Genomic DNA, 9,112 nt, shown 5'->3' with positions numbered 1-9,112 from the left:
CAGCTCCCAATTGCTGAGCTCTTAACATGGTGTCCAGTCCTAGATGTGATTCCACATCAAACAACATTTGCTTAATAATCCTGAGTGTGTGAAGAATTATGCTGATAACCAATTTAGGAAAGGCTTGCAATGTGGAACATTTACATGTAATGGAAGCTACATATGTTCCTACATCGGGGTCTCTTTGCTGAAGGTAGAATATGTATACACACTGTACCTGTTTCAACTGAACAAAATAATTGACTGTAGTGCTCTGAAAGGGTAATGCTTTCACCAATCAGAGATAACATGCATAGATCAAAACTTCTTTTAAATGTTTGGCAGTTAATTATCAGTCTTCATTAACAGGAGTATTTTCCATGTCAACACCTCTACCAGAGTGGCTTTCAATCAGCAGTATCCTCTCAGACAGTATAAACATTGTTTTCCTTTTACTTTGATAATTCTTATGAATTATCCTGCTGGGTGCAAGGCAAAAAGCTTCAAGAAAATGTATTTTCTCAGCACAAAGTATTTTGGTGTTAAATACTTTTATATAGTTTTTGGCAATATCTTTTGCATTAAGCTACATTGCTAAGTTAACATAATGGTAATTTAATATTGTAAACAAGTCAGATTAGGCACTAAGTAAATTTTCATATCAATAAGCATACAGACAACAACTATAATAGACTGCTTTGGTATTATCTTTTAAATATGCTGATCTCTAAAGAGTTAATGATATATTTTTAATAGTTGGTCAAACCAGAGCAAAATACTGATGCTGTATCATTTGATAGGAAGAGGAAATGCTACGAATTTCCTGGGGTGAATATCTGAGCCAGGCTTAAATGCCAATACTAAAAATAACAGCTGAAATTAATGCGATAGCAGCTCCAGTTTATTTTTACTGGGGAAACTGCGTGAATGAAACCCGATAGGCTTCAGGAAACTTCGCTTCTCTTTAATGCCTTATTTTGTTCAGGATCGCATGAATTTAGTTGGATTATCATATGCATCACATGGAAGTATTAATTCACTGTCACATCTATTTTAGCTCAGTAGTAAGACCGAAATGTTGAGACTCCCGATGATAATCCTGTTTAGTCCATTTCAGAACCTGAAGTTGTCATTGGCAGTCTGCATCAGAGTTTAGTTTTTTCAAAAACTTAATTCTAACAATTAGGGTATCACTGGCCTGTCCAGTATCAGTCTGAAAAGTTAAATCGCAATTATTCTTCTTGAACACTGTGACAAAAGTGCTCCTGATGTAATGTCAGGGTGTGTCATGATTTTGGCCAAGTGGCAAAATAGGAACAGTGATATATGTCTAAGCGAGAATGGAGTGATCTTGGAGGAAAACTTGGGAGTCATCCACTGGAAATTAACTGCTTTTAGACAGCACCCAGGCATACACTTTCTGGTGACATTTTTATTTCAGCTACCCACATGCCACAAAACCCAGCCACCTTCCAGTTGAATCTGTTTTAAAAACATTTGAAATTATATTTTGCATCAGTAACGTCCTGATAAATTGCTTCTGAATCCTCTCCAGCTTAATAATATCCTTCCTATAACTGGGCAACCAGATCTGGACACAGTACTTCAGAAGAGGCCTTGCCAATGTCCTGTACAGCCTCAATATGACTTCCCAACTCCTGTACTCAAAGGACAGAGTAATGAAAGCAAGAGTGTTAAATGCCTTTTTAACAACCCTGTATACGTGTGACGCAAACTTCAAAGAATTATGTATCTGAACTCTTAGGTCCCTCTGTTCTACAACACTACCCAAGGCCCTACCATTAATTGTATGAGTCCTACCCCTATTTGTTGTAACAAATGCAACAGCTTGCATTTATCCAGATTGAACTCCATCTGCCATTTTTCAATCCATTCTTTTTTTGTGTGTTTAGTTCACAACATCCATTCACTTTGTTACCATTAACTCTGAGGAATTTAACAACCTGTTAACAGATTTCAAAATTAAATGGAAATGCTTGCAGTAGTATTCTTACCACTAGGCTCAAAGGTTTGGGTGCAAATCTCACCAGGCCAGATTTGGGTCAAAGTTTTTTTTAAAGAAACAGGCAACTACATCATTATAGATTTGGTGTTATCTGGAGCCCAGAGTGGTTCAAAGTGGCAAGATTTATTTCCCTGAAGGATATGAGCAAACCAAATTTGTTTTCACAACAATTTAATATCCATGATCTTTATTACTGAGGCGTTTTTATTTCAGATTTACAAGTTAAAATATAGACTCTTCCCAGCTGCCATGATGGGATCTGAACTCACACCTCTGGGTTACTGGTTTACTAACCTGATAACATCATCACTCTGCTTCCATTCCACTGTACACTGGGTTAAGAAGCATGCTTTTCGTTTGTCTGTTCTTGGGCTGTGAATGTTGTGAACAAATCAAGTATTAATTACCCATCCCCAGTCACAACTTTTTAACCCAGCACTGTGTATTTGATGTAGGTACACCCAAATACAGGGTTTTGACCTAGCATCAGTGAAGGAACGACTTTCGAAATTCCAAATCAGAATGGTATATGGTTCGGAGGAACACTCTTAGGTAGTGGAGTTCCCAGATGACTCTTGTCCTTATTTTTCCAAGTACTTGAGGTTGTGAGTTTAGTAGGTTCTTTTGAAATATTCTTGCAGAATTTTTAGCGTATTTTACAAGTGTTATATAAAGTTGCCAAAGTGTATTAGTAGTGGAAGGAGTGAATGTTTACCAAGATAGGTGGGTTGCCAGTCAAGTATGCTGCTTTGTCCTGAATGGTTTTGAACTTCTTCAGTATTGTTGGAGTTGCACCTATCTGGGGTTAATGGAGAATATTCTATCACACTACTTATTGGTCTTTGTGAATGGTATTCAAAAATGTGAAACTATCAGCAAATCGTCCCCACTACTAACCTTCCCTTAGAGGTGAAGTCATTGATGAAGGGGTTGGAAATAGTGGGGTCTACAACATTACTCCAAAGAATTGAAGTGATCTCCTGGGGTTGAGTTGATTAGTCTACATCAATCATAACTACCTTCCTTTATGTGACTCCAGCCAGTGCAGTTGCTCCTGATTTTCATTGACTTCAATTTTGCCAGGACTTTTGTTGATGTTATATGGTCAAATGTTACCTTGATATTAAAGGAAATTATTCTCATCCCACCTCTTCAATTCAGGCCTCTGTCGTTTTTTGAGGTCTGGAGCCAATTGGTCACAACAGAACCTATGAGAACTTAAACTGAACATTGGTAAACAGGTTATTGCTAACTGCCACTGGATAGGACTGTTGATGATATCTTCCATCACATTGTTGATGATTGACAGCAAACTGATGGGGAAGTAATTGGCTGAATTAGATTTGCCTGACTTCTTTCAAATAGGACATACCTGGGTAAGACTACATATTACCAAGTGGATGCGAAATCTTGTAGCTGCAGTTTGCTCAAAGGCACTGCTAGCTCTGAAGCACGTCTTCAGCACTACAGCTAAAATGTTATCAGGCTCCAATGACTTTTCTATATCTAGCAGTACCAGTGAAAAATTACTCAAGAGCGAAATGTGGCAACTCTAAGAAACACCCCACACCAAAAACTCTAATGTCAGTTGGATTTTCTCCTATAGTGTAAATTGGTAATATTGATACCAAGACTACAGATTGTAGTAGCTTTGGCAAGTTTGGAATCAGTTAGCAACAACAATGCAAGAGAGTACTATTGATCTAAATGGTTTGAAAGCAAAATACTGCAGATGTTTAAAATCTGAAATAAAAATAGGAAACAGAAAATATTCAGCAAAAATAGCAAAAAGATTGACAAGGGAAAAAGAAAGGAGGAACTTAAAAACATTAAAATAAAAAACAAATGAGTTAAGCTAATGGAACTTGATGGCCTGTATCCCTAAAAGAAGTGGCTGCAGAGATAGTGCTTGCATTGGTCGTAGTCTTCAAAACTCCTCAGAATTCTCAAAAGGCCCCATTAGGTGGGAAACCTATAACCCTTATTCAAGAAGGGAAGGAGACAGAAAGCAGAAAACTATAATCTAACATCTGACTTTGGGGATATGCTGGAATCCATTATTAAAGAAGTAGCAGCAAGACATTTATAAAACCATAATACAATCAAGTAGAGTAAACATGGTTTTATGAAAGGGAAATCACGTTTGACAAATATATTACAATTCATTTTTATTGGAACAAGCTGGGAAGCAGCAAATATAGTAAATTTGGACTTCCAAAGGCACTCAATAAGGTGCTATATGAAAGATTACTACACAAGGTAAGAGCTCATGTTGTTAGAAGTAGTATATTAGAATGGGTAAAGAATTGGATAACTAAAAAGAAGTAAGAGTCAGGATAAAGGTCAGCAAAATCAGTAAAGTATTGCAAAGTGTTGTGTAGGAATGCTCCAACTAGTCCATGTCGACCATGTTCCCAGAACAAACTAGCCCCACTTGCCTGATGCCCACATGAATCTAACCTTAATAAAAGAGAAGACACAAGTCCTGAATGAGGATGATGCTACACTAGACAGCTTTATTCAATCTTTATTGCTGGAACAGCACAGCAGGTCAGGCAGCATCCAGGGAACAGGAGATTCGACGTTTCGGGCACAGGCCCTCTGCAGACCTCACTTTCTCCAGCTTTATTCAATCACCTACCAAGGATAAATGTAAATAAAGGAGTGTTAATGTACATAGGGAGTTGTGGAGCTTTAGATAGTGATAAGAAGCATCTCGTCCCTCAAGATGATAGGAGTACTTGGGCTTAGATTTATGTGAGTTTAAAGGCAAGATTTTTTTTCTCATCATAGATTACTACTTGACTTGGATGGAGGTAAAACATCGAACTCAACATCATAGTAGAAGCAGTGATAGAATCATTCAAGAAATCTCAACATTCAGCATTCCAGACCTTGTAGTCTCAGATGATGATTCATTGTTGGCAAATGAGCTGTTCAGGAGATTTGCACTTGAATATAAATTATTAGGGGAGGCAACGGCCCAGAGGTATTATCTCTAGAATATTCACTGAGTTTCTGTAGTCATTTTCTGGGGACACAGGTGTGAATCCCACCATGGCAGATGGTGGAATTTCAAATTAATAAAAAATGTCTGGAATTAAGAATCTCTGATGACCATGAAACTATTATTGATTGTCAGAAAAACCATCTGGTTCACTAATATCCTTCAGGGAAGGAAATCTGCTAATCTCACCTGGTCTGGCCTACGTGTGACTCCAGACCCACAACAATGTAGTTGCCCCTCAATTACTCTCTGAAATGGTCTAGCAAGCTATTCAGTTGTATCAATCACCACAAAAGTCTCAAAGAAATGAAACCAGACAGATCACCTTGCATCCCACCTAGGCTACAGAAAAGACAACAGCAGAAACAGCCCTGTAAACCTTGCAAAGTCCTCCTTAATAACTCCTAGGGGCTAGTGCCAAAATTGACAGAGTTGTCTCAACAGCTTGACATTGACATACTCATGGAATCATACCTGACAGACAATGTCCCAGAGACCACTATCACCATCCCTGGATATGTTCTGTACCACCAGCAGTGGTGATGGCACAATGATATAAAGTTGCTTTGGGCAGTGGGGGGAGGGGGGGTGGAGTTGCCCTGGAAGCCTTCAACATTGACTCTGGAACCCATGAAATCTCATGGCTTCAGGTTAAACATGGGCAAGGAAACATCCTGCTGATTACCACGTAATATTTTCACTCAGCTGATAAATCAGTACTCCTCCATGTTGAACAACACTTAGAGGAAGCACTGAAGGCAACAAAAGCATACAATGTACTGTGGGGTTGGGGGATTTCAAAGTCCACCACTAAGAGTGGCTCAGCAGCAGCATTACTGATCGAGCTGGTAGGTCACAAAGGACATAGCTGCTACACTGCGTTGGTGGCAAGTAGGAAACCAATAAAGGTGGACAACTTATTATCAAACTGCTGGCTACAGATACATCTGTCTATGACAGTATTGGTAACAGTGACCACTACACTGTCCTTGTGGAGACAAAGTTCCACCTTTACATTGAGAATACCCTCCATTGTGTCGTGTGGCACTATCACTGTGCTAAATGGAATAGTCTTCAAACAGATCTATCAACTTGAAACTGGGTATCCATGAGGCACTGTGAGTCATCAACAGCAGTAGGATTTTACTCCAGCACAATCTGCAATCTCATGGACAGGCATATCTCCCACTCAATAATTGCCATCAAGCCAGGGGATCAACCCTGGTTCAATGGAGGGTGCAGGAGGGCATGCCAGGAGCAGTGCCAGGCATACCTGAAAATTAGGTGTCAACCTAGTGAAGCTACCAACAGTATTACTTGCATGACAAGCAGCATAACCAGCAAGTGACAGACAGAGTTAACTGACCCCACAATCAATGGATCAGATCTAAGTTCTGCAGTCCTGCCATATCCATTTGTGAATGGTGGTGGACAATTAAACAACTCATTGAAGGAGGCGGCTCCAAAATATCCCCATCCTTGACAATGGAAGAGCCTAGCATGAGTGCAAAAGATAAGGCTGAAACATTCAAAGTAATCTTCAGCCAGAAATACCAAGTGGATCATCCATTTCGGCCTCCTCCAATAGTCCTCAGTATTACAGATACCAGTCTTCAACTAAATTAATATTTTGGATACTGCAAAGGCTATGGGTCCGGACAACATTCCTGCAATAGTACAGAAGACATGCTCCAGAACTGCTGCTCACCTATGCAAGCTCTTCCAGTACACTTACAACACAATATCTACCCAACAACGTGGAAAACTATTGTCCAGTACATAAAAAGCAGGAAAAATTACCAACCAGCCAATTACCATCCCATCAGTCTACTCTAAATCATCAGTAAAGGGATGGAAGGTGTCACTATCAAACAGCACCTGCTCAGCAATAACCTGTTTAGTGATGCCTAGTTTGAGCTCCATCAGGGCCACTCAGTTCCTGACTTCATTACAGCTTTGGTTCAACATGGACAAAAGAGCTGAATTCCAGAGGTGAGATAGAAGTTGCATTCAAGGTTCCATTCGACTGAGTGTGCCATCAAGGAGCCCTAGGAAAACTGGAATCAATAGGTAGCGGGGGCAAACTCTCCTTTGAATGGAGTCATACTTGGCACATAAGTAAATAGCTGAAGTTGGTGGAGGTCAGTCATCTCAGTTCCAGGACATCTTGGCAGGAATTCCTCAGGGTCATGTCTTCTGCCCAACTATCTTCATATGCTTCATCAACGACCTTCCTTCCATCATAAGGTCAGAAGCGGGGATGTTCACCGATGATTGCAGAATCATTCATGACTCCACAGACACTGAAGCAGGCCATGTGCAAATGCAACAAGATCTGGACAATGTCTAAGCTTAGGCTGACAAGTGGCAAGTAACATGCACGCTACACAAATACCAGGCTGTTATGGACCAGGCCAAATTCCCCTCAAAATATATTAAGAAGGTAGTCTAAGACCCTAACTTTTTCAAATTTTAAAAGTAAGTGTAAGACATTGTGTTCCAGATGCAATTTGGTTGGTCAAACTACCAGGTTTTAAACAAAAGACACTTTAGTCACACATTATAATACAAACAAAATAAAAAAAGAATTGGCTTAACTGTAACTCTATTGAAATGTCTAAAATAATAGATATATTAACTGCTACTAATTAACTGTTCTAAAACAGTTCCATCCCAGAAATAAACCTTTGGCAAAGGCAAATTCAGTAAAATAGACTACATCAATTCTAGCAGCAGGAAGAGAATCCCAGCTTTTAGCTGTAACAGAAACAGGAATAAGAGCTTCTACATCCAGCTTCAAGACCCCAGTAACTGCTACTGGATGCTAAAACTAAAAAAAATCCTTATTCTGTGGGAGCTTGATCCTGCCCATTCAGACTGCATCTATTGTTCCAACTTTTTTTTAAAAAAACCCAAGGTCTCACTAGCTATTTAGTTTATTGGCTTTGGAACAGACAGCTAGGTACCTCTGTCTCAACAGTGTTTCATAAAAACATTCCAGGTTAAAATACATCTCTTAAAGTCATAGCATCATCACGAGGCTACGAGCATCAGCAATAAGAAACAATCGCGGCGCAACATCGAGGGGTGAAGGGCCTGCACTGCGCTGTAATGTTCTATGTTCTATGTTCAACTGGACTCACCATATATACACAGTGACTACAACAGCAGGTCAGAGGCTAGGAGTACTACAGTCAGTTACTCACCTCCCAACTTCCCAAAGCCTGTCTAACATCTACAAGACACAAGTCAAGAGTGTGATGGAATACTCCCAACTTGCCTGAATGGGTGTTGCTCCAATAAAACCTAAGAAGCTTGATACCATCCGGACAAAGCAGCCGGTTTGATTGGCACCATATTTGCAAGCATTCCCTCCCTTCCCCACCAGCACTCAATAGCAGTGATGTATACTATCTACAAGATGAATTGCAGAAATTCACCAAAGATCTTCAGGCAGCACCTTCCAAATCCACGATCACTTCCATTTAGGAGGATAATTGCAGCAGATACATGAGAAGACCACCACCTTCAAGTACCTCTCCAAGCCCCTTACCATCCTAGCTTTGAAATATATCTTCATTTCTTCAGGGACGCCGGGTTAAAATCCTGGAATTCCCTCCCTAATGGCAAATTTGGTCAACACACAACAGGGATACTGCAGTGGTTCAAGAAGACAGCTTTCCACCACCTTCTCAAAGGCAATTAGGGACAGGAAATAAATGCCAACCAGCAAGCAATTTCTACATCTCACAAATGATTAAAAATTTCATGGTACATGTTCATCCAAACCTCTTCAAAGAAAGGAGGAGAAAGTGAGGACTGCAGATGCTGGAGATCAGAGCTGAAAATGTGTTGCTGGAAAAGAGCAGCAGGTCAGGCAGCATCCAAGGAGCAGGAGAATCGATGTTTCGGGCATAAGCCCTTCTTCAGGAATGAGGAAAGTGTGTCCAGCAGGCTAAGATAAAAGGTAGGGAGGGAGGGACTTGGGGGAGGCCTGTTGGAAATGCGATAGGTGGAAGGAGGTCAAGGTGAGGGTGATAGGCCGGAGTGGGGTGGGGGCAGAGAGGTCAGGAAGAAGATTGCAGGTTAGGAAGGCGGTG

The sequence above is a fragment of the Chiloscyllium plagiosum genome, chromosome 38, assembly GCF_004010195.1.
Source record: "Chiloscyllium plagiosum isolate BGI_BamShark_2017 chromosome 38, ASM401019v2, whole genome shotgun sequence".
In the NCBI taxonomy this organism is placed as follows: Eukaryota; Metazoa; Chordata; class Chondrichthyes; order Orectolobiformes; family Hemiscylliidae; genus Chiloscyllium; species Chiloscyllium plagiosum.
Note: the sequence above shows the minus strand (reverse complement) of the source record.